The sequence below is a fragment of the Leucopleurus acutus genome (assembly GCF_964270905.1).
Source record: "Leucopleurus acutus genome assembly, contig: HAP1_SCAFFOLD_98, whole genome shotgun sequence".
In the NCBI taxonomy this organism is placed as follows: Eukaryota; Metazoa; Chordata; class Mammalia; order Artiodactyla; family Delphinidae; genus Leucopleurus; species Leucopleurus acutus.
This window is the reverse complement of record NW_028139193.1, coordinates 855,975-879,352: the sequence shown is the minus strand read 5'-3', so window position 1 is coordinate 879,352 and position 23,378 is coordinate 855,975. Positions and strand designations below refer to the sequence as shown.

The 23,378-nt window shown below is 44.0% G+C and overlaps 1 long non-coding RNA gene across 1 annotated transcript in view; it reads right to left on the bottom strand.

Moving 5' to 3' along the window:
• Window positions 1-2,216: 2,216 nt before the first annotated feature.
• LOC309978916 overlaps window positions 2,217-23,378 on the bottom strand; it is a 420,740-nt gene continuing 399,578 nt past the window's right edge. The window contains exon 3 of the long non-coding RNA XR_014327154.1: window positions 2,217-2,256. This is a non-coding gene — a long non-coding RNA (uncharacterized lncRNA). The remainder of the gene's footprint in view (window positions 2,257-23,378) is intronic.

The following is a 23,378-nucleotide window of genomic DNA, read 5'->3' as shown; positions in this document are numbered from 1 at the left end:
TCGTCCAAAAATATACTGAAGTAAGGGTGCCAAGAGGACTTGAAGGCGGGGCAGAACTGCAGGAAACCGATTTCAGGAGGTAGACTGGAATTACATTTAAAGCATAGGAAAGGAGGCAGAACGTGGACAATGATGCACTTGGCCAAAAAGGGCGTATGCGATTTTTCCTGAATATATTCAGGAAAAAACGCATACGCCCTTTTTGGCCAACCAAGCAAGCTTGCAAAGGAAATCTGTACTACAATGAAGTCTCACTTCCCCCCTGTCAAAAGGGCCATCTGAAAAAAGTGTAAAATCCAGAAAGGCAGGACAGGCCATGGAGAACTGGGAGCCTTGTTATGCTGATGGGCGGGATGTAAATTGCCAAGAGCCACTCGGGAGAGGTGTATGGTGTTTCCTGAAACATCTAAAAAACAAAGCAACAGAGCCTAGGGCACTTCCACTTATGGTACTATAGCTTAGGGAAATTAAAATCAAAAAGACACAGCCACCCCAATGTTTGGGACGGCTCTGTTTACAAGAACGTCATTTACGTTACAAGTACAATATCGCAGAAAGTGAAAAATGGATAAAGAAGTTGTGGTACTTACGTACAATGCAATATCACTCAGCAATGAAATCTATGTCATCAGGCCCATAGCAGCATAATGAGTGGATTCAGGTATGATGATTCTAAATGAAATAAGTCACACAGAAAAAGAAACATCATAAGATATCACTAATACACGGAATGTAAACTTGGCTACACAGGAACTGGATTACAAAACAGAACAGGGTCTCAAATTTAGAAAACCAACTTATGCTTGCTTAAGGGGAAAGGTGAGTTGGGGTGCTGCATAAAACCAGAGATTGAAATGAGCACAGATAAAGTTCCTTAAGCCAAATATGGAATAGACAAGAACTACTCCTTGCTCAACAAAATGGAATCAACACCCCATATTAAACGCCTAAGAATGTACCTGACTAGTAAGTATCTTAAAACCTATGGATTGCTATGTCTCTGAAAGAAAATCAAGCGTGTGTACAGGGGCAAAAACGCAGCAGTGATAGGATTGGAGAGGTTCGGTGAGCAAATGAAGACCCTTTGATGTCATATTGCATGGTACCCATTCCACGGGTCTCAACTCTCCAGGTTTAAGGGATTCTTCCTTCAGCTAAAACATGCACGTGGAACCCAGAGTATGATCAACCGTGTGATCGGGAGACGTGTTCCAATATGTCTCAGTTCTCGTCCCCTGGTACTCGGGTGCAACATTCCAGACGCTTTACTAACACTCTCCCGACTTGGAGAGTCAGTGCCTTTAACCTCCTGTTTGGCCCAGTTTGCAATTTCTGCGGAAGATGAACAGGAATAGGGAGAACCAATGAGAGACTAGCTGGAGGTGTCTGGACGGGCAAATTTAACTCTCATTTCCCACCAGGAAGAGGAATTAACCAAAGGCTCAGCGTGCCGTGCCGGAACCAGATTAGGGCCTGAAGCAATCCTGCGGTGTTGCGGCCAGCTCACAAGAAAGCGAGTTGAAGAAAGGAGCTCAGGGGCAGTGTAATTCACAAACCTGCAGAGTTATAAATGACAGCTATCGTCCAAAAATATACTGAAGTAAGGCTGCCAAGAGGACTTGAAAGCGGGGCAGAATTGCAGGAAACCGATTTCAGGAGGTAGACTGGAATTGCATTTAAAGCATAGGAAAAGAGGCAGAACGTCCACAATGATGCACTTGGCCAAAAAGGGCGTATGCGTTTTTTCCTGAGTATATTCAGGAAAAAACGCATACGCCCTTTTTGGCCAACCAAGCAAGCTTGCAAAGGAAATCTGCACTACAATGAAGTCTCACTTCCCCCTGGTCAAAAGGGCCATCTGAAAAAAGTGTAAAATCCAGAAAGGCAGGACAGGCCATGGAGACCTGGGAGCCTTGTTATGCTGATGCGCGGGATGTAAATTGCCAACAGCCTCTCGGGAGAAGTGTATGGTGTTTCCTGAAACATCTAAAAAACAAAGCAACAGAGCGTAGGGCACTTCCACTTATGGTCCTATAGCTTAGGGAAATTAAAATCAAAAAGACACAGCCACCCCAAAGTTTCGGACGACTCTGTTTACAAGAACCTCGTTTACGGGACAAGTTCAATATCGCAGAAAGCGAAAAATGGATAAAGAAGTTGTGGTACTTACGTACAATGCAATATCACTCAGCAATGAAATCTATGTCATCAGGCCCGTAGCAGCATAATGAGTGGATTCAGGTATGATGATTCGAACTGAAATAAGTCACACAGAAAAAGAAACATCATAAGATATCACTAATACACGGAATGTAAACTTGGCTACACAGGAACTGGATTACAAAACAGAACAGGGTCTCCAATTTAGAAAACCAACTTATGCTTGCTTAAGCGGAAAGGTGAGTTGGGGTGCTGCATCAAACCAGAGACTGAAATGAGCACAGATAAAGTTTCTTAAGCCAAATATGGAATAGACAAGAACTACTCCTTGCTCAACGAAATGGAATCAACATCCCATATTAAACGCCTAAGAATGTACCTGACTTGTAAGTATCTTAAAAGCTATGGATTGCTATGTCTCTGAAAGAAAATCAAGCGTGTGTACAGGGGCATAAAGGCAGCAGTGATAGCATAGGAGAGGTTCGGTGAGCAAATGAAGACCCTTTGAAGTCATATTGCATGGTACCCATTCCACGGGTCTCAACTCTCCAGGTTTAAGCGATTCTTCCTTCAGCTAAAACATGCATGTGGAACCCAGAGTATGAGCAACCGTGTGATCGGGAGACGTGTTCCAATATGTCTCAGTTCTCGACCCTGGTACTCGGGTGCAACATTCCAGATGCTTTACTAACACTCTCCCGACTTGGAAAGTCAGTGCCTTTAACCTCCTGTTTGGCCCATTTGCAATTTCTGCGGAAGATGAACAGGAATAGGGAGAGCCAAAGAGAGACTAGCTGGAGGTGTCTGGACGGGCAAATTTAACTCTCATTTCCCACCAGGAAGAGGAGTTAACCAAAGGCTCAGCGTGCCGTGCCGGAACCACATTAGGGCCTGAAGCAATCCTGCGGTGTTGCGGCCAGCTCACAAGAAAACTAGTTGAAGAAAGGAGCTCAGGGGCAGTGTAATTCACAAACCTTCAGAGTTATAAATGACAGCTATCGTCCAAAAATATACTGAAGTAAGGCTGCCAAGAGGACTTGAAAGCGGGGCAGAATTGCAGGAAACCGATTTCAGGAGGTAGACTGGAATTGCATTTAAAGCATAGGAAAAGAGGCAGAACGTCCACAATGATGCACTTGGCCAAAAAGGGCGTATGCGTTTTTTCCTGACTATATTCAGGAAAAAACGCATACACCCTTTTTGGCCAACCAAGCAAGCTTGCAAAGGAAATCTGTACTACAATGAAGTCTCACTTCCCCCCGGTCAAAAGGGCCATCTGAAAAAAGTATAAATCCAGAAAGGCAGGACAGGCCATGGAGAACTGGGAGCCTTGTTATGCTGATGGGCGGGATGTAAATTGCCAACAGCCACTCGGGAGAAGTGTATGGTGTTTCCTTAAACATCTAAAAAACAAAGCAACAGAGCCTAGGGCGCTTCCACTTATGGTCCTATAGCTTAGGGAAATTAAAATGAAAAAGACACAGCCACCCCAAAGTTTGGGACGGCTCTGTTTACAAGAACCTCGTTTACGGGACAAGTTCAATATCGCAGAAAGCGAAAAATGGATAAAGAAGTTGTGGTACTTACGTACAATGCAATATCACTCAGCAATGAAATCTATGTCATCAGGCCCGTAGCAGCATAATGAGTGGATTCAGGTATGATGATTCTAACTGAAATAAGTCACACAGAAAAAGAAACATCATAAGCTATCACTAATACACGGAATGTAAACTTGGCTACACAGGAACTGGATTACAAAACACAACAGGGTCTCAAATTTAGAAAACCAACTTATGCTTGCTTAAGCGAAAAGGTGAGTTGGGGTGCTCCATAGAATCAGCGATTGAAATGAGCACAGATAAAGTTCCTTAAGCCAAATATGGAATAGACAAGAGCTACTCCTTGCTCAACGAAATGGACTCAACACCCCATATTAAACGCCTAAGAATGTCCCTGACTGGTAAGTATCTTAAAACTTATGGATTGCTTTGTCTCCGAAAGAGAATCCAGCTTGTGGACAGGGGCATAAATGCAGCAGTCATAGGATTGGAGAGGTTTGGTGAGCAAATGAAGACCCTTTGAAGTCATATTGCCGGGTACCCATACCACGGGTCTCAACTCTCCGGGTTTAAGGGATTCTTCCTTCAACTAAAACATGTATGTGGAACCCAGAGTATGTTCAACCATGTGATCGGGAGACGTGTTCCAATATGTCTCATTTCTCGCCCCTGGTACGCGGGTGCAACATTCCAGACGCTTTACTAACACTCTCCAGACTTGGAGAGTCAGTGCCTTTAACCTCCTGTTTGGCCCAGTTTGCAATTTCTGCGGAAGATGAACAGGAATAGGGAAAACCAATGAGAGACTAGCGGGAGGTGTCTGGATGGGCAAATTTAACTCTCATTTTCCACCAGGAATAGGAATTAACCAAAGGCTCAGAGTGCCGTGCTGGAACCAGATTAGGGCCTGAAGCAATCCTGCGGTGTTGCGGCCAGCTCACAAGAAAGTGAGTTGAAGAAAGGAGCTCAGGGGCACTGTAATTCACAAACCTTCAGAGTTATAAATGACAGCTATCGTCCAAAAATATACTGAAGTAAGGGTGCCAAGAGGACTTGAAGGCGGGGCAGAATTGCAGGAAACCGATTTCAGGAGGTAGACTGGAATTACATTTAAAGCATAGGAAAGGAGGCAGAACGCGGACAATGATGCACTTGGCCAAAAAGGGCGTATGCGTTTTTTCCTGAATATATTCAGGAAAAAACGCATACGCCCTTTTTGGCCAACCAAGAAAGCTTGCAAAGGAAATCTGCACTACAATGAAGTCTCACTTCCCCCCTGTCAAAAGGGCCATCTGAAAAAAGTGTAAAATCCAGAAAGGCAGGACAGGCCATGGAGAACTGGGAGCCTTGTTATGCTGATGGGCGGTATGTAAATTGCCAACAGCCACTTGGGAGAAGTGTATGGTGTGTCCTTAAACATCTAAAAAACAAAGCAACAGAGCCTAGGGCACTTCCACTTATGGTCCTATAGCTTAGGGAAATTCAAATCAAAAAGACACAGCCACCCCAAAGTTTGGGACGGCTCTGTTTACAAGAACCTCGTTTACTGTACAAGTTCAATAGCGCAGAAAGTGAAATATGGATAAAGAAGTTGTGGTACTTACGTACAATGCAATATCACTCAGCAATGAAATCTATGTCATCAGGCCCGTAGCAGCATAATGAGTGGATTCAGGTATGATGATTCTAACTGAAATAAGTCACACAGAAAAAGAAACATCATAAGATATCACCAATACACGGAATGTAAACTTGGTTACACAGGAACTGGATTACAAAACAGAACAGGGTCTCAAATTTAGAAAACCAACTTATGCTTGCTTAAGCGAAAAGGTGAGTTGGGGTGCTGCATCAAACCAGAGATTGAAATGAGCACAGATAACGTGCCTTAAGCCAAATATGGAATAGACAAGAGCTACTCCTTGCTCAACGAAATGGACTCAACACCCCATATTAAATGCCTAAGAATGTAACTGACTAGTAAGTATCTTAAAACCTATGGATTGCTATGTCTCTGAAAGAAAATCAAGCGTGTGTACAGGGGCATAAACGCAGCAGTGATAGGATTGGAGAGGTTTGGTGAGCAAATGAAGACCCTTTGAAGTCATATTGCATGGTACCCATTCCACGGGTCTCAACTCTCCAGGTTTAAGGGATTCTTCCTTCAGTTAAAACATGCACGTGGAACCCAGAGTATGATCAACCGTGTGATCGGGAGACGTGTTCCAATATGTCTCAGTTCTCGTCCCCTGATACTCGGCTGCAACATTCCAGACGCTTTACTAACACTCTCCCGACTTGGAGAGTCAGTGCCTTTAACCTCCTGTTTGGCCCAGTTTGCAATTTCTGCGGAAGATGAACAGGAGTACGGAGAGCCAAAGAGAGACTAGCTGGAGGTGTCTGGACGGGCAAATTTAACTCTCATTTCCCACCAGTAAGAGGAATTAACCAAAGGCTCAGCGTGCCGTGCCGGAACCAGATTAGGGCCTGAAGCAATCCTGCGCTGTAGCGGCCAGCTCACAAGAAAGCGAGTTGAAGAAAGGAGCTCAGGGGCACTGTAATTCACAAACCTGCAGAGTTATAAATAACAGCTATCGTCCAAAAATATACTGAAGTAAGGCTGCCAAGAGGACCTGAAAGCGGGGCAGAATTGCAGGAAACCGATTTCAGGAGGTAGACTGGAATTGCATTTAAAGCATAGGAAAAGAGGCAGAACGTCCACAATGATACACTTGGCCAAAAAGGACGTATGCGTTTTTTCCTGAATATATTCAGGAAAAAACGCATACGCACTTTTTGGCCAACCAAGCAAGCTTGCAAAGGAAATCTGCACTACAATGAAGGCTCACTTCCCCCGGTCAAAAGGGCCACCTGAAAAAAGTGTAAAATCCAGAAAGGCAGGACAGGCCATGGAGAACTGGGAGCCTTGTTATGCTGATGGGCGGGATGTAAACTGCCAACAGCCACTTGGGAGAAGTGTATGGTGTTTCCTTAAACATCTAAAAAACAAAGCAACAGAGCCTAGGGCGCTTCCACTTATGGTCCTATAGCTTAGGGAAATTAAAATGAAAAAGACACAGCCACCCCAAAGTTTGGGACGGCTCTGTTTACAAGAACCTCGTTTACGGTACAAGTTCAATAGCGCAGAAAGTGAAATATGGATAAAGAAGTTGTGGTACTTACGTACAATGCAATATCACTCAGCAATGAAATCTATGTCATCAGGCCCGTAGCAGTATAATGAATGGATTCAGGTATGATGATTCTAACTGAAATAAGTCACACAGAAAAAGAAACATCATAAGATATCACTAATACACGGAATGTAAACTTGGCTACACAGGAACTGGATTACAAATCAGAACAGGGTCTCAAATTTAGAAAACCAACTAATGCTTGCTTAAGCGAAAAGGTGAGTTGGGGTGCTGCGTCAAACCAGAGATTGAAATGAGCACAGATAAAGTTCCTTAAGCCAAATATGGAATAGACAAGAGCTACTCCTTGCTCAACGAAATGGACTCAACACCCCATATTAAACGTCTAAGAATGTACCTGACTAGTAAGTATCTTAAAACCTATGGATTGCTATGTCTCTGAAAGAAAATCAAGCATGTGTACAGGGGCATAAACGCAGCAGTGATAGGATTGGAGAGGTTCGGTGAGCAAATGAAGACCCTTTGAAGTCATATTGCATGGTACCCATTCCACGGGTCTCAACTCTCCTGGTTTAAGGGATTCTTCCTTCAGCTAAAACATGCACGTGGAACCCAGAGTATGATCAACCATGGGATCGGGAGACGTGTTCCAATATGCCTCAGTTCTCGTCCCCTGGTACTCGGGTGCAACATTCCAGACGCTTTACTAACACTCTCCCGACTTGGAGAGTCAGTGCCTTTAACCTCCTGTTTGGCCTAGTTTGCAATTTCTGCGGAAGATGAACAGGAATAGGGAGAGCCAAAGAGAGACTAGCTGGAGGAGTCTAGACGGGCAAATTTAACTCTCATTTCCCACCAGGAAGAGGAATTAACCAAAGGCTCAGCGTGCCGTGCCGGAACCAGATTAGGGCCTGAAGCAATCCTGCGGTGTTGCGGCCAGCTCACAAGAAAGCGAGTTGAAGAAAGGAGCTCAGGGGCAGTGTAATTCACAAACCTGCAGAGTTATAAATGACAGCTATCGTCCAAAAATATACTGAAGTAAGGCTGCCAAGAGGACTTGAAAGCGGGGCAGAATTGCAGGAAACCGATTTCAGGAGGTAGACTGGAATTGCATTTAAAGCATAGGAAAAGAGGCAGAACGTCCACAATGATGCACTTGGCCAAAAAGGGCGTATGCGTTTTTTCCTGAATATATTCAGGAAAAAACGCATACGCCCTTTTTGGCCAACCAAGCAAGCTTGCAAAGGAAATCTGCACTACAATGAAGTCTCACTTCCCCACGGTCAAAAGGGTCATCTGAAAAAAGTGTAAAATCCAGAAAGGCAGGACAGGCCATGGAGAACTGGGAGCCTTGTTATGCTGATGGGCGGGATGTAAATTGCCAACAGCCAATTGGGAGAGGTGTACGGTGTTTCCTGAAACATCTAAAAAACAAAGCAACAGACCCTAGGGCACTTCCACTTATGGTCCTATCGCTTAGGGAAATTAAAATGAAAAAGACACAGCCACCCCAAAGTTTGGGACGGCTCTGTTTAAAAGAACCTCGTTTACGGTACAAGTTCAATATCGCAGAAAGTGAAAAATGGATAAAGAAGTTGTGGTACATACGTACAATGCAATATCACCCAGCAATGAAATCTATGTCATCAGGCCCGTAGCATCATAATGAGTGGATTCAGGTATGATGATTCTAACTGAAATAAGTCACACAGAAAAAGAAACATCATAAGATATCACTAATACACGGAATGTAAACTTGGCTACACAGGAACTGGATTACAAAACAAAACAGGGTCTCAAATTTAGAAAACCAACATATGCTTGCTTAAGGGGAAAGGTGATTTGGGGTGCTGCATCAAACCAGAGATTGAAATGAGCACTGATAAAGTTCCTTAAGCCAAATATGGAATAGACAAGAGCTACTACTTGCTCAACGAAATGGACTCAACACCCCATATTAAACGCCTAAGAATGTACCTGACTAGTAAGTATCTTAAAACCTATGGATTGCTCTGTCTCTGAAAGAAAATCAAGCGTGTGTTCCGGGGCATAAACGCAACAGTGATAGGATTGGAGAGGTTCGGTGAGCAAATGAAGACCCTTTGAAGTCATATTGCATGGTACCCATTCCACGGGTCTCAACTCTCCTGGTTTAAGGGATTCTTCCTTCAGCTAAAACATGCACGTGGAACCCAGAGTATGATCAACCATGGGATCGGGAGACGTGTTCCAATATGCTTCAGTTCTCGTCCCCTGGTACTCGGGTGCAACATTCCAGACGCTTTACTAACACTCTCCCGACTTGGAGAGTCAGTGCCTTTAACCTACTGTTTGGCCCAGTTTGCAATTTCTGCGGAAGATGAACAGCAATAGGGAGAGCCAAAGAGAGACTAGATGGAGGTGTCTAGACGGGCAAATTTAACTCTCATTTCCCACCAGGAAGAGGAATTAACCAAAGGCTCAGCGTGCCGTGCCGGAACCAGATTAGGGCCTGAAGCAATCCTGCAGTGTTGCGGCCAGCTCACAAGAAAGCGAGTTGAAGAAAGGAGCTCAGGGGCACTGTAATTCACAAACCTGCAGAGTTATAAATGACAGCTATCGTCCAAAAATATACTGAAGTAAGGCTGCCAAGAGGACTTGAAAGCGGGGCAGAATTGCAGGAAACCGATTTCAGGAGGTAGACTGGAATTGCATTTAAAGCATAGGAAAAGAGGCAGAACGTCCACAATGATGCACTTGGCCAAAAAGGGCGTATGCGTTTTTCCCTGAATATATTCAGGAAAAAACGCATATGCCCGTTTTGGTCAACCAAGCAAGCTTGCAAAGGAAATCTGCACTACAATGAAGGCTCACTTCCCCCGGTCAAAAGGGCCACCTGAAAAAAGTGTAAAATCCAGAAAGGCAGGACAGGCCATGGAGAACTGGGAGCCTTGTTATGCTGATGGGCGGGATGTAAATTGCCAACAGCCACTCAGGAGAAGTGTATGGTGTTTCCTTAAACATCTAAAAAACAAAGCAACAGAGCCTAGGGCGCTTCCACTTATGGTCCTATAGCTTAGGGAAATTAAAATGAAAAAGACACAGCCACCCCAAAGTTTGGGACGGCTCTGTTTACAAGAACCTCGTTTACGGTACAAGTTCAATAGCGCAGAAAGTGAAATATGGATAAAGAAGTTGTGGTACTTACGTACAATGCAATATCACTCAGCAATGAAATCTATGTCATCAGGCCCGTAGCAGTATAATGAATGGATTCAGGTATGATGATTCTAACTGAAATAAGTCACACAGAAAAAGAAACATCATAAGATATCACTAATACACGGAATGTAAACTTGGCTACACAGGAACTGGATTACAAATCAGAACAGGGTCTCAAATTTAGAAAACCAACTTATGCTTGCTTAAGCGAAAAGGTGAGTTGGGGTGCTGCATCAAACCAGAGATTGAAATGAGCACAGATAAAGTTCCTTAAGCCAAATATGGAATAGACAAGAGCTACTCCTTGCTCAACGAAATGGACTCAACACCCCATATTAAACGCCTAAGAATGTACCTGACTAGTAAGTATCTTAAAACCTATGGATTGCTATGTCTCTGAAAGAAAATCAAGCATGTGTACAGGGGCATAAACGCAGCAGTGATAGGATTGGAGAGGTTCGGTGAGCAAATGAAGACCCTTTGAAGTCATATTGCATGGTACCCATTCCACGGGTCTCAACTCTCCTGGTTTAAGGGATTCTTCCTTCAGCTAAAACATGCACGTGGAACCCAGAGTATGATCAACCATGGGATCGGGAGACGTGTTCCAATATGCCTCAGTTCTCGTCCCCTGGTACTCGGGGGCAACATTCCAGACGCTTTACTAACACTCTCCCGACTTGGAGAGTCAGTGCCTTTAACCTCCTGTTTGGCCCAGTTTGCAATTTCTGCGGAAGATGAACAGGAATAGGGAGAGCCAAAGAGAGACTAGCTGGAGGAGTCTAGACGGGCAAATTTAACTCTCATTTCCCACCAGGATGAGGAATTAACCAAAGGCTCAGCGTGCCGTGCCGGAACCAGATTAGGGCCTGAAGCAATCCTGCGGTGTTGCGGCCAGCTCACAAGAAAGCGAGTTGAAGAAAGGAGCTCAGGGGCACTGTAATTCACAAACCTGCAGAGTTATAAATGACAGCTATCGTCCAAAACTATACTGAAGTAAGGCTGCCAAGAGGACTTGAAAGCGGGGCAGAATTGCAGGAAACCGATTTCAGGAGGTAGACTGGAATTGCATTTAAAGCATAGGAAAAGAGGCAGAACGTCCACAATGATGCACTTGGCCAAAAAGGGCATATGCGTTTTTTCCTGAATATATTCAGGAAAAAACGCATACGACCTTTTTGGCCAACCAAGCAAGCTTGCAAAGGAAATCTGCACTACAATGAAGTCTCACTTCCCCACGGTCAAAAGGGTCATCTGAAAAAAGTGTAAAATCCAGAAAGGCAGGACAGGCCATGGAGAACTGGGAGCCTTGTTATGCTGATGGGCGGGATGTAAATTGCCAACAGCCACTTGGGAGAGGTGTACGGTGTTTCCTGAAACATCTAAAAAACAAAGCAACAGACCCTAGGGCAGTTCCACTTATGGTCCTATCGCTTAGGGAAATTAAAATCAAAAAGACACAGCCACCCCAAAGTTTGGGACAGCTCTGTTTACAAGAACCTCGTTTACGGTACAAGTTCAATAGCGCAGAAAGTGAAATATGGATAAAGAAGTTGTTGTACTTACGTATAATGCAATATCACTCAGCAATGAAATCTATGTCATCAGGCCCGTAGCAGCATAATGAGTGGATTCAGGTATGATGATTCTAACTGAAATAAGTCACACAGAAAAAGAAACATCATAAGATATCATTAATACATCGAATGTAAATTGGCTACACAGGAACTGGATTACAAAACAGAACAGGGTCTCAAATTTAGAAAACCAACTTATGCTTGCTTAAGGAGAAAGGTGAGATGGGGTGCTGCATAAAACCAGAGTTTGAAATGAGCACAGATAAAGTTCCTTAAGCCAAATATGGAATAGACAAGAACTACTCCTTGGTCAACGAAATGGACTCAACAGCCCATATTAAACGCCTAAGAATGTACCTGACTAGTAAGTATCTTAAAACCTATGGATTGCTATGTCTCTGAAAGAAAATCAAGCGTGTGTACAGGGGCATAAACGCAGCAGTGATAGGATTGGAGAGGTTTGGTGAGCAAATGAAGACCCTTTGAAGTCATATTGCATGGTACCCATTCCACGGGTCTCAAGTCTCCAGGTTTAAGGGATTCTTCCTTCAGCTAAAACATGCACGTGGAACCCAGAGTATGTTCAACCGTGTGATCGGGAGACGTGTTCCAATATGTCTCAGTTCTCGTCCCCTGGTACTCGGGTGCAACATTCCAGATGCTTTACTAACACTCTCCCGACTTGGAAAGTCAGTGCCTTTAACCTCCTGTTTGGCCCATTTGCAATTTCTGAGGAAGATGAACAGGAATAGGGAGAACCAATGAGAGACTAGCTGGAGGTGTCTGGACGGGCAAATTTAACTCTCATTTCCCACCAGGAAGAGGAATTAACCAAAGGCTCAGCGTGCCGTGCCGGAACCAGATTAGGGCCTGAAGCAATCCTGCGGTGTTGCGGCCAGCTCACAAGAAAGCGAGTTGAAGAAAGGAGCTCAGGGGCACTGTAATTCACAAACCTGCAGAGTTATAAATGACAGCTATCGTCCAAAAATATACTGAAGTAAGGCTGCCAAGAGGACTTGAAAGCGGGGCAGAATTGCAGGAAACCGATTTCAGGAGGTAGACTGGAATTGCATTTAAAGCATAGGAAAAGAGGCAGAACGTCCACAATGATGCACTTGGCCAAAAAGGGCGTATGCGTTTTTTCCTGAATATATTCAGGAAAAAACGCATACCCTCTTTTTGTTCAAACAAGCAAGCTTGCAAAGGAAATCTGCACTACAGTGAAGGCTCACTTCCCCCGGTCAAAAGGGCCATCTGAAAAAATGTAAAATCCAGAAAGGCAGGACAGGCCATGGAGACCTGGGAGCCTTGTTATGCTGATGGGCGGGATGTAAATTGCCAACAGCCACTGGGGAGAAGTGTTTGGTGTTTCCTGAAACATCTAAAAAACAAAGCAACAGAGCCTAGGGCACTTCCACTTATGCTCCTATAGCTTAGGGAAATTGACATCAAAAAGACACAGCCACCCCAAAGTTTTCCTTGCAAAGGAAATCTGCACTACAATGAAGTCTCACTTCCCCCCGGTCAAAAGGGCCATCTGAAAAAAGTGTAAAATCCAGAAAGGCAGGACAGGCCATGGAGAACTGGGAGCCTTGTTATGCTGATTGGCGGGATGTAAATTGCCAACAGCCACTCAGGAGAAGTGTATGGTGTTTCCTGAAACATCTAAAAAACAAAGCAACAGAACCTAGGGCACTTCCACTTCTGGTCCTATAGCTTAGGGAAAAAAAATCAAAAAGACACAGCCACCCCAAAGTTTGGGACGACTCTGTTTACAAGAACCTCCTTTACGCTACAAGTTCAATATCGCAGAAAGCAAAAAATGGATAAAAAAGTTGTGGTACTTACGTACAATGCAGTATCAGTCAGCAATGAAATCTATGTCTTCAGGCCAATAGCAGCATAAAGAGTGGATTCAGGTATGATGATTCTAACTGAAATAAGTCACACAGAAAAAGAAACATCATAAAATATCACTAATACACGGAATGTAAACTTGGCTACACAGGAACTGGATTACAAAACAGAACAGGGTCTCAAATTTAGAAAACCAACTTATGCTTGCTTAAGGGGAAAGGTGAGTTGGGGTGCTGCATAAAACCAGAGATTGAAATGAGCACAGATAAAGTTCCTTAAGCCAAATATGGAATAGACAAGAACTACTACTGCTCAACGAAATGGACTCAACACCCCATATTAAACGCCTAAGAATGTACCTGACTAGTAAGTATCTTAAAACCTATGGATTGCTATGTCTCTGAAAGAAAATCAAGCGTGTGTACAGGGGCATAAACGCAGCAGTGATAGGATTGGAGAGGTTCAGTGAGCAAATGAAGACCCTTTGAAGTCATATTACATGGTACCCATTCCACGGGTCTCAACTCTCCAGGTTTAAGGGATTCTTCATTCAGCTAAAACATGCACGTGGAACCCAGAGTATAATCAACCATGTGATCGGGATACGTGTTCCAATATCTCTCAGTTCTCATCCCCTGGTACTCGGCTGCAACATTCCAGACGCTTTACTAACACTCTCCCGACTTGGAGAGTCAGTGCCTTTAACCTCCTGTTTGGCCCAGTTTGCAATTTCTGCGGAAGATGAACAGGAATAGGGAGAACCAATGAGAGACTAGCTGGAGGTGTCTGGACGGGCAAATTTAACTCTCATTTCCCACCAGGAAGAGGAATTAACCAAAGGCTCAGCGTGCCGTGCCGGAACCAGATTAGGGCCTGAAGCAATCCTGCGGTGTTGCGGCCAGCTCACAAGAAAGTGAGTTGAAGAAAGGAGCTCAGGGGCACTGTAATTCACAAACCTGCAGAGTTATAAATGACAGCTATCGTCCAAAAATATACTGAAGTAAGGCTGCCAAGAGGACTTGAAAGCGGGGCAGAATTGCAGGAAACCGATTTCAGGAGGTAGACTGGAATTGCATTTAAAGCATAGGAAAAGAGGCAGAAAGTCCACAATGATGCACTTGGCCAAAAAGGGCGTATGCATTTTTTCCTGAATATATTCAGGAAAAAAAGCATACGCCCTTTTTGGGCAACCAAGCAAGCTTGCAAAGGAAATCTGCACTACAATGAAGTCTCACTTCTCCCAGGTCAAAAGGGCCATCTGAAAAATGTGTAAAATCCAGAAAGGCAGGACAGGCCATGGAGAACTGGGAGCCTTGTTATGCTGATGGGCGGGATGTAAATTGCCAACAGCCACTCGGGAGAAGTGTTTGGTGTTTCCTGAAACATCTAAAAAACAAAGCAACAGAGCATAGGGCACTTTCACTTATGGTCCTATAGCTTAGTGAAATTAAAATCAAAAAGACACAGCCACCCCAAAGTTTGGGACGACTCTGTTTACAAGAACCTCGTTTACGGGACAAGTTCAATATCGCAGAAAGCGAAAAATGGATAAAGAAGTTGTGGTACTTACGTACAATGCAATATCACTCAGCAATGAAATCTATGTCATCAGGCCCGTAGCAGCATAATGAGTGGATTCAGGTATGATGATTCTAACTGAAATAAGTCACACAGAAAAAGAAACATCATAAGATATCACTAATACACGGAATGTAAACTTGGCTACACAGGAACTGGATTACAAAACAGAACAGGGTCTCCAATTTAGAAAACCAACTTATGCTTGCTTAAGCGGAAAGGTGAGTTGGGGTGCTGCATCAAACCAGAGACTGAAATGAGCACAGATAAAGTTCCTTAAGCCAAATATGGAATAGACAAGAACTACTCCTTGCTCAACGAAATGGAATCAACATCCCATATTAAACGCCTAAGAATGTACCTGACTGGTAAGTATCTTAAAACTTATGGATTGCTATGTCTCCGAAAGAGAATCAAGCGTGTGTACAGGGGCATAAACGCAGCAGTGATAGGATTGGAGAGGTTCGGTGAGCAAATGAAGACCCTTTGAAGTCATATTGCATGGTACCCATTCCACGGGTCTCAACTCTCCAGGTTTAAGAGATTCTTCCTTTAGCTAAAACATGCATGTGGAACCCAGAGTATGATAAACCGTGTGATCGGGAGACGTGTTCCAATATGTCTCACTTCTCGTCCCCTGGTACTCGGCTACAACATTCTAGACGCTTTACTAACACTCTCCCGACTTGGAGAGTCAGTGCCTTTAACCTCCTGTTTGGCCCAGTTTGCAATTTCTGCGGAAGATGAACAGGAATAGGGAGAACCAATGAGAGAGTAGCTGGAGGTGTCTGGAAGGACAAATTTAACTCTCATTTCCCACCAGGAAGAGGAATTAACCAAAGGCTCAGCGTGCCGTGCCGGAACCAGATTAGGGCCTGAAGCAATGCTGCGGTGATCCGGCCAGCTCCCAAGAAAGCGAGTTGAAGAAAGGAGCTCAGGGGCACTGTAATTCACAAACCTGCAGAGTTATAAATGACAGCTATCGTCCAAAAATATACTGAAGTAAGGCTGCCAAGAGGACTTGAAAACGGGGCAGAATTGCAGGAAACCGATTTCAGGAGGTAGACTGGAATTGCATTTAAAGCATAGGAAAAGAGGCAGAACGTCCACAATGATGCACTTGGCCAAAAAGGGCGTATGCGTTTTTTCCTGAATATATTCAGGAAAAAACGCATACGCACTTTTTGGCCAACCAAGCAAGCTTGCAAAGGAAATCTGCACTACAATGAAGTCTCACTTCCTCCCGGTCAAAAGGGCCATCTGAAAAAAGTGTAAAATCCAGAAAGGCAGGACAGGCCATGGAGAACTGGGAGCCTTGTTATGCTGATGGGCGGGATGTAAATTGCCAACAGCCACTGGAGAGAAGTGTATGGTGATTCCTGAAACATCTAAAAAACAAAGCAACAGAGCCTAGGGCACTTCCACTTATGGTCCTATAGCTTAGGGAAATTAAAATGAAAAAGACACAGCCACCCCAAAGTTTGGGATGGCTGTGTTTACAAGAACCTCGTTTACGGTACAAGTTCAACAGCGCTGAAAGTGAAAAATGGATAAAGAAGTTGTGGTACTTACGTTCAATGCAATATCACTCAGCAATGAAATCTATGTCATCAGGCCCGTAGCAGCATAATGAGTGGATTCAGGTATGATGATTCTAACTGAAATAAGTCACACAGAAAAAGAAATATCATAAGATATCACTAATACACGGAATGTAAACTTGGCTACACAGGAACTGGATTACAAAACAGAACAGGGTCTCAAATTTAGAAAACCAACTTATGCTTGCTTAAGGGGAAAGGTGAGTTGGGGTGCTGCATAAAACCAGAGATTGAAATGAGCACAGATAAAGTTCCTTAAGCCAAATATGGAACAGACAAGAACTACTCCTTGCTGAACGAAATGGAATCAACACCCCATATTAAACGCCTAAGAATGTACCTGACTAGTAAGTATCTTAAAACCTATGGATTGCTATGTCTCTGAAAGAAAATCAAGCGTGTGTACAGGGGCATAAACGCAGCAGTGATAGCATTGGAGAGGTTCGGTGAGCAAATGAAGACCCTTTGATGTCATATTGCATGGTACCCATTCCACGGGTCTCAACTCTCCAGGTTGAAGGGATTCTTCCTTCAGCTAAAACATGCACGTGGAACGAAGAGTATGATCAACCATGTGATCGGGAGACGTGTTCCAATATGTCTCAGTTCTCGTCCCCTGGTACTCGGGTGCAACATTCCAGACGCTTTACTAACACTCTCCCGACTTGGAGAGTCAGTGCCTTTAACTTCCTGTTTGGCCCATTTTGCAATTTCTGGGGAAGATGAACAGGAATAGGGAGAACCAATGAGAGACTAGGTGGAGGTGTCTGGACGGGCAAATTTAACTCTCATTTCCCACCAGGAAGAGGAATTAACCAAAGGCGCTGCGTACCGTGCCGGAACCAGATTAGGGCCTGAAGCAATCCTGCGGTGTTGCGGCCAGCTCACAAGAAAGCGAGTTGAAGAAAGGAGCTCAGGGGCACTGTAATTCACAAACCTGCAGAGTTATAAATGACAGCTATCGTCCAAAAATATACTGAAGTGAGGCTGCCAAGAGGACTTGAAAGCGGGGCAGAATTGCAGGAAACTGATTTCAGGAGGTACACTGGAATTGCATTTAAATCATAGGAAAAGAGGCAGAACGTCCACAATGATGCACTTGGCCAAAAAGGGCGTATGCGTTTTTTCCTGAGTATATTCAGGAAAAAACGCATACGCCCTTTTTGGGCAACCAAGCAAGCTTGCAAAGGAAATCTGCACTACAATGAAGTCTCACTTCCCCCTGGTCAAAAGGGCCATCTGAAAAAAGTGTAAAATCCAGAAAGGCAGGACAGGCCATGTAGACCTGGGAGCCTTGTTATGCTGATGCGCGGGATGTAAATTGCCAACAGCCACTCGGGAGAAGTGTATGGTGTTTCCTGAAACATCTAAAAAACAAAGCAACAGAGCATAGGGCACTTCCACTTATGGTCCTATAGCTTAGGGAAATTAAAATCAAAAAGACACAGCCACCCCAAAGTTTCGGACGACTCTGTTTACAAGAACCTCGTTTACGGGACAAGTTCAATATCGCAGAAAGCGCAAAATGGATAAAGAAGTTGTGGTACTTACGTACAATGCAATATCACTCAGCAATGAAATCTATGTCATCAGGCCCATAGCAGCATAATGAGTGGATTCAGGTATGATGATTCTAACTGAAATAAGTCACACAGAAAAAGAAACATCATAAAATATCACTAATACACGGAATGTAAACTTGGCTACAGAGGAACTGGATTACAAAACAGAACAGTGTCTCCAATTTAGAAAACCAACTTATGCTTGCTTAAGCGGAAAGGTGAGTTGGGGTGCTGCATCAAACCAGAGACTGAAATGAGCACAGATAAAGTTTCTTAAGCCAAATATGGAATAGACAAGAACTACTCCTTGCTCAACGAAATGGAATCAACATCTCATATTAAACGCCTAAGAATGTACCTGACTTGTAAGTATCTTAAAAGCTATGGATTGCTATGTCTCTGAAAGAAAATCAAGCGTGTGTACAGGGGCATAAAGGCAGCAGTGATAGCATTGGAGAGGTTCGGTGAGCAAATGAAGACCCTTTGAAGTCATATTGCATGGTACCCATTCCACGGGTCTCAACTCTCCAGGTTTAAGCGATTCTTCCTTCAGCTAAAACATGCATGTGGAACCCAGAGTATGAGCAACCGTGTGATCGGGAGACGTGTTCCAATATGTCTCAGTTCTCGTCCCCTGGTTCTCGGGTGCATCATTCCAGACGCTTTACTAACACTCTCCCGACTTGGAAAGTCAGTGCCTTTAACCTCCTGTTTGGCCCATTTGCAATTTCTGCGGAAGATGAACAGGAATAGGGAGAACCAATGAGAGACTAGCTGGAGGTGTCTGGACGGGCAAATTTAACTCTCATTTCCCACCAGGAAGAGGAATTAACCAAAGGCTCAGCGTGCCGTGCCGGAACCAGATTAGGGCCTGAAGCAATCCTGCGGTGTTGCGGCCAGCTCACAAGAAAGCGAGTTGAAGAAAGGAGCTCAGGGGCACTGTAATTCACAAACCTGCAGAGTTATAAATGACAGCTATCGTCCAAAAATATACTGAAGTAAGGCTGCCAAGAGGACTTGAAAGCGGGGCAGAATTGCAGGAAACCGATTTCAGGAGGTAGACTGGAATTGCATTTAAAGCATAGGAAAAGAGGCAGAACGTCCACAATGATGCACTTGGCCAAAAAGGGCGTATGCGTTTTTTCCTGAATATATTCAGGAAAAAACGCATACCCTCTTTTTGTTCAAACAAGCAAGCTTGCAAAGGAAATCTGCACTACAGTGAAGGCTCACTTCCCCCGGTCAAAAGGGCCATCTGAAGAAAGTGTAAAATCCAGAAAGGCAGGACAGGCCATGGAGACCTGGGAGCCTTGTTATGCTGATGGGCGGGATGTAAATTGCCAACAGCCACTGGGGAGAAGTGTTTGGTGTTTCCTGAAACATCTAAAAAACAAAGCAACAGAGCCTAGGGCACTTCCACTTATGCTCCTATAGCTTAGGGAAATTGATATCAAAAAGACACAGCCACCCCAAAGTTTTCCTTGCAAAGGAAATCTGCACTACAATGAAGTCTCACTTCCCCCCGGTCAAAAGGGCCATCTGAAAAAAGTGTAAAATCCAGAAAGGCAGGACAGGCCATGGAGAACTGGGAGCCTTGTTATGCTGATTGGCGGGATGTAAATTGCCAACAGCCACTCAGGAGAAGTGTATGGTGTTTCCTGAAACATCTAAAAAACAAAGCAACAGAACCTAGGGCCCTTCCACTTCTGGTCCTATAGCTTAGGGAAAAAAAATCAAAAAGACACAGCCACCCCAAAGTTTGGGACGACTCTGTTTACAAGAACCTCCTTTACGCTACAAGTTCAATATCGCAGAAAGCAAAAAATGGATAAAAAAGTTGTGGTACTTACGTACAATGCAGTATCAGTCAGCAATGAAATCTATGTCTTCAGGCCAATAGCAGCATAAAGAGTGGATTCAGGTATGATGATTCTAACTGAAATAAGTCACACAGAAAAAGAAACATCATAAAATATCACTAATACACGGAATGTAAACTTGGCTACACAGGAACTGGATTACAAAACAGAACAGGGTCTCAAATTTAGAAAACCAACTTATGCTTGCTTAAGGGGAAAGGTGAGTTGGGGTGCTGCATAAAACCAGAGATTGAAATGAGCACAGATAAAGTTCCTTAAGCCAAATATGGAATAGACAAGAACTACTACTGCTCAACGAAATGGAATCAACACCCCATATTAAACGCCTAAGAATGTACCTGACTAGTAAGTATCTTAAAACCTATGGATTGCTATGTCTCTGAAAGAAAATCAAGCGTGTGTACAGGGGCATAAACGCAGCAGTGATAGGATTGGAGAGGTTCAGTGAGCAAATGAAGACCCTTTGAAGTCATATTACATGGTACCCATTCCACGGGTCTCAACTCTCCAGGTTTAAGGGATTCTTCATTCAGCTAAAACATGCACATGGAACCCAGAGTATAATCAACCATGTGATCGGGATACGTGTTCCAATATCTCTCAGTTCTCATCCCCTGGTACTCGGCTGCAACATTCCAGACGCTTTACTAACACTCTCCCGACTTGGAGAGTCAGTGCCTTTAACCTCCTGTTTGGCCCAGTTTGCAATTTCTGCGGAAGATGAACAGGAATAGGGAGAACCAATGAGAGACTAGCTGGAGGTGTCTGGACGGGCAAATTTAACTCTCATTTCCCACCAGGAAGAGGAATTAACCAAAGGCTCAGCGTGCCGTGCCGGAACCAGATTAGGGCCTGAAGCAATCCTGCGGTGTTGCGGCCAGCTCACAAGAAAGTGAGTTGAAGAAAGGAGCTCAGGGGCACTGTAATTCACAAACCTGCAGAGTTATAAATGACAGCTATCGTCCAAAAATATACTGAAGTAAGGCTGCCAAGAGGACTTGAAAGCGGGGCAGAATTGCAGGAAACCGATTTCAGGAGGTAGACTGGAATTGCATTTAAAGCATAGGAAAAGAGGCAGAAAGTCCACAATGATGCACTTGGCCAAAAAGGGCGTATGCATTTTTTCCTGAATATATTCAGGAAAAAAAGCATACGCCCTTTTTGGGCAACCAAGCAAGCTTGCAAAGGAAATCTGCACTACAATGAAGTCTCACTTCTCCCAGGTCAAAAGGGCCATCTGAAAAATGTGTAAAATCCAGAAAGGCAGGACAGGCCATGGAGAACTGGGAGCCTTGTTATGCTGATGGGCGGGATGTAAATTGCCAACAGCCACTCGGGAGAAGTGTTTGGTGTTTCCTGAAACATCTAAAAAACAAAGCAACAGAGCATAGGGCACTTTCACTTATGGTCCTATAGCTTAGTGAAATTAAAATCAAAAAGACACAGCCACCCCAAAGTTTGGGACGACTCTGTTTACAAGAACCTCGTTTACGGGACAAGTTCAATATCGCAGAAAGCGAAAAATGGATAAAGAAGTTGTGGTACTTACGTACAATGCAATATCACTCAGCAATGAAATCTATGTCATCAGGCCCGTAGCAGCATAATGAGTGGATTCAGGTATGATGATTCTAACTGAAATAAGTCACACAGAAAAAGAAACATCATAAGATATCACTAATACACGGAATGTAAACTTGGCTACACAGGAACTGGATTACAAAACAGAACAGGGTCTCCAATTTAGAAAACCAACTTATGCTTGCTTAAGCGGAAAGGTGAGTTGGGGTGCTGCATCAAACCAGAGACTGAAATGAGCACAGATAAAGTTCCTTAAGCCAAATATGGAATAGACAAGAACTACTCCTTGCTCAACGAAATGGAATCAACATCCCATATTAAACGCCTAAGAATGTACCTGACTAGTAAGTATCTTAAAAGCTATGGATTGCTATGTCTCTGAAAGAAAATCAAGCGTGTGTACAGGGGCATAAACGCAGCAGTGATAGCATTGGAGAGGTTTGGTGAGCAAATGAAGACCCTTTGAAGTCATATTGCATGGTACCCATTCCACGGGTCTCAACTCTCCAGGTTTAAGGGATTCTTCCTTCAGCTAAAACATGCATGTGGAACCCAGAGTATGATCAACCGTGTGATCGGGAGACGTGTTCCAATATGTCTCAGTTCTCGTCCCCTGGTACTGGGGTGCAACATTCCAGATGCTTTACTAACACTCTCCCGACTTGGAGAGTCAGTGCCTTTAACCTCCTGTTTGGCCCAGTTTGCAATTTCTCCGGAAGATGAACAGGAATAGGGAGAACCAATGAGAGACTAGCTGGAGGTGTCTGGACGGGCAAATTTAACTCTCATTTCCCACCAGGAAGAGGAGTTAACCAAAGGCTCAGCGTGCCGTGCCGGAACCACATTAGGGCCTGAAGCAATCCTGCGGTGTTGCGGCCAGCTCACAAGAAAGCGAGTTGAAGAAAGGAGCTCAGGGGCACTGTAATTCACAAACCTGCAGAGTTATAAATGACAGCTATCGTCCAAAAATATACTGAAGTAAGGCTGCCAAGAGGACTTGAAAGCGGGGCAGAATTGCAGGAAACCGATTTCAGGAGGTAGACTGGAATTGCATTTAAAGCATAGGAAAAGAGGCAGAACGTCCACAATGATGCACTTGGCCAAAAAGGGCGTATGCGTTTTTTCCTGACTATATTCAGGAAAAAACGCATACACCCTTTTTGGCCAACCAAGCAAGCTTGCAAAGGAAATCTGTACTACAATGAAGTCTCACTTCCCCCCGGTCAAAAGGGCCATCTGAAAAAAGTATAAATCCAGAAAGGCAGGACAGGCCATGGAGAACTGGGAGCCTTGTTATGCTGATGGGCGGGATGTAAATTGCCAACAGCCACTCGGGAGAAGTGTATGGTGTTTCCTGAAACATCTAAAAAACAAAGCAACAGAGCATAGGGCACTTCCACTTATGGTCCTATACCTTAGGGAAATTAAAATCAAAAAGACACAGCCACCCCAAAGTTTGGGACAACTCTGTTTACCAGAACCTCGTTTACGGGACAAGTTCAATATCGCAGAAAGCGAAAAATGGATAAAGAAGTTGTGGTACTTACGTACAATGCAATATCACTCAGCAATGAAATCTATGTCATCAGGCCCGTAGCAGCATAATGAGTGGATTCAGGTATGATGATTCTAACTGAAATAAGTCACACAGAAAAAGAAACATC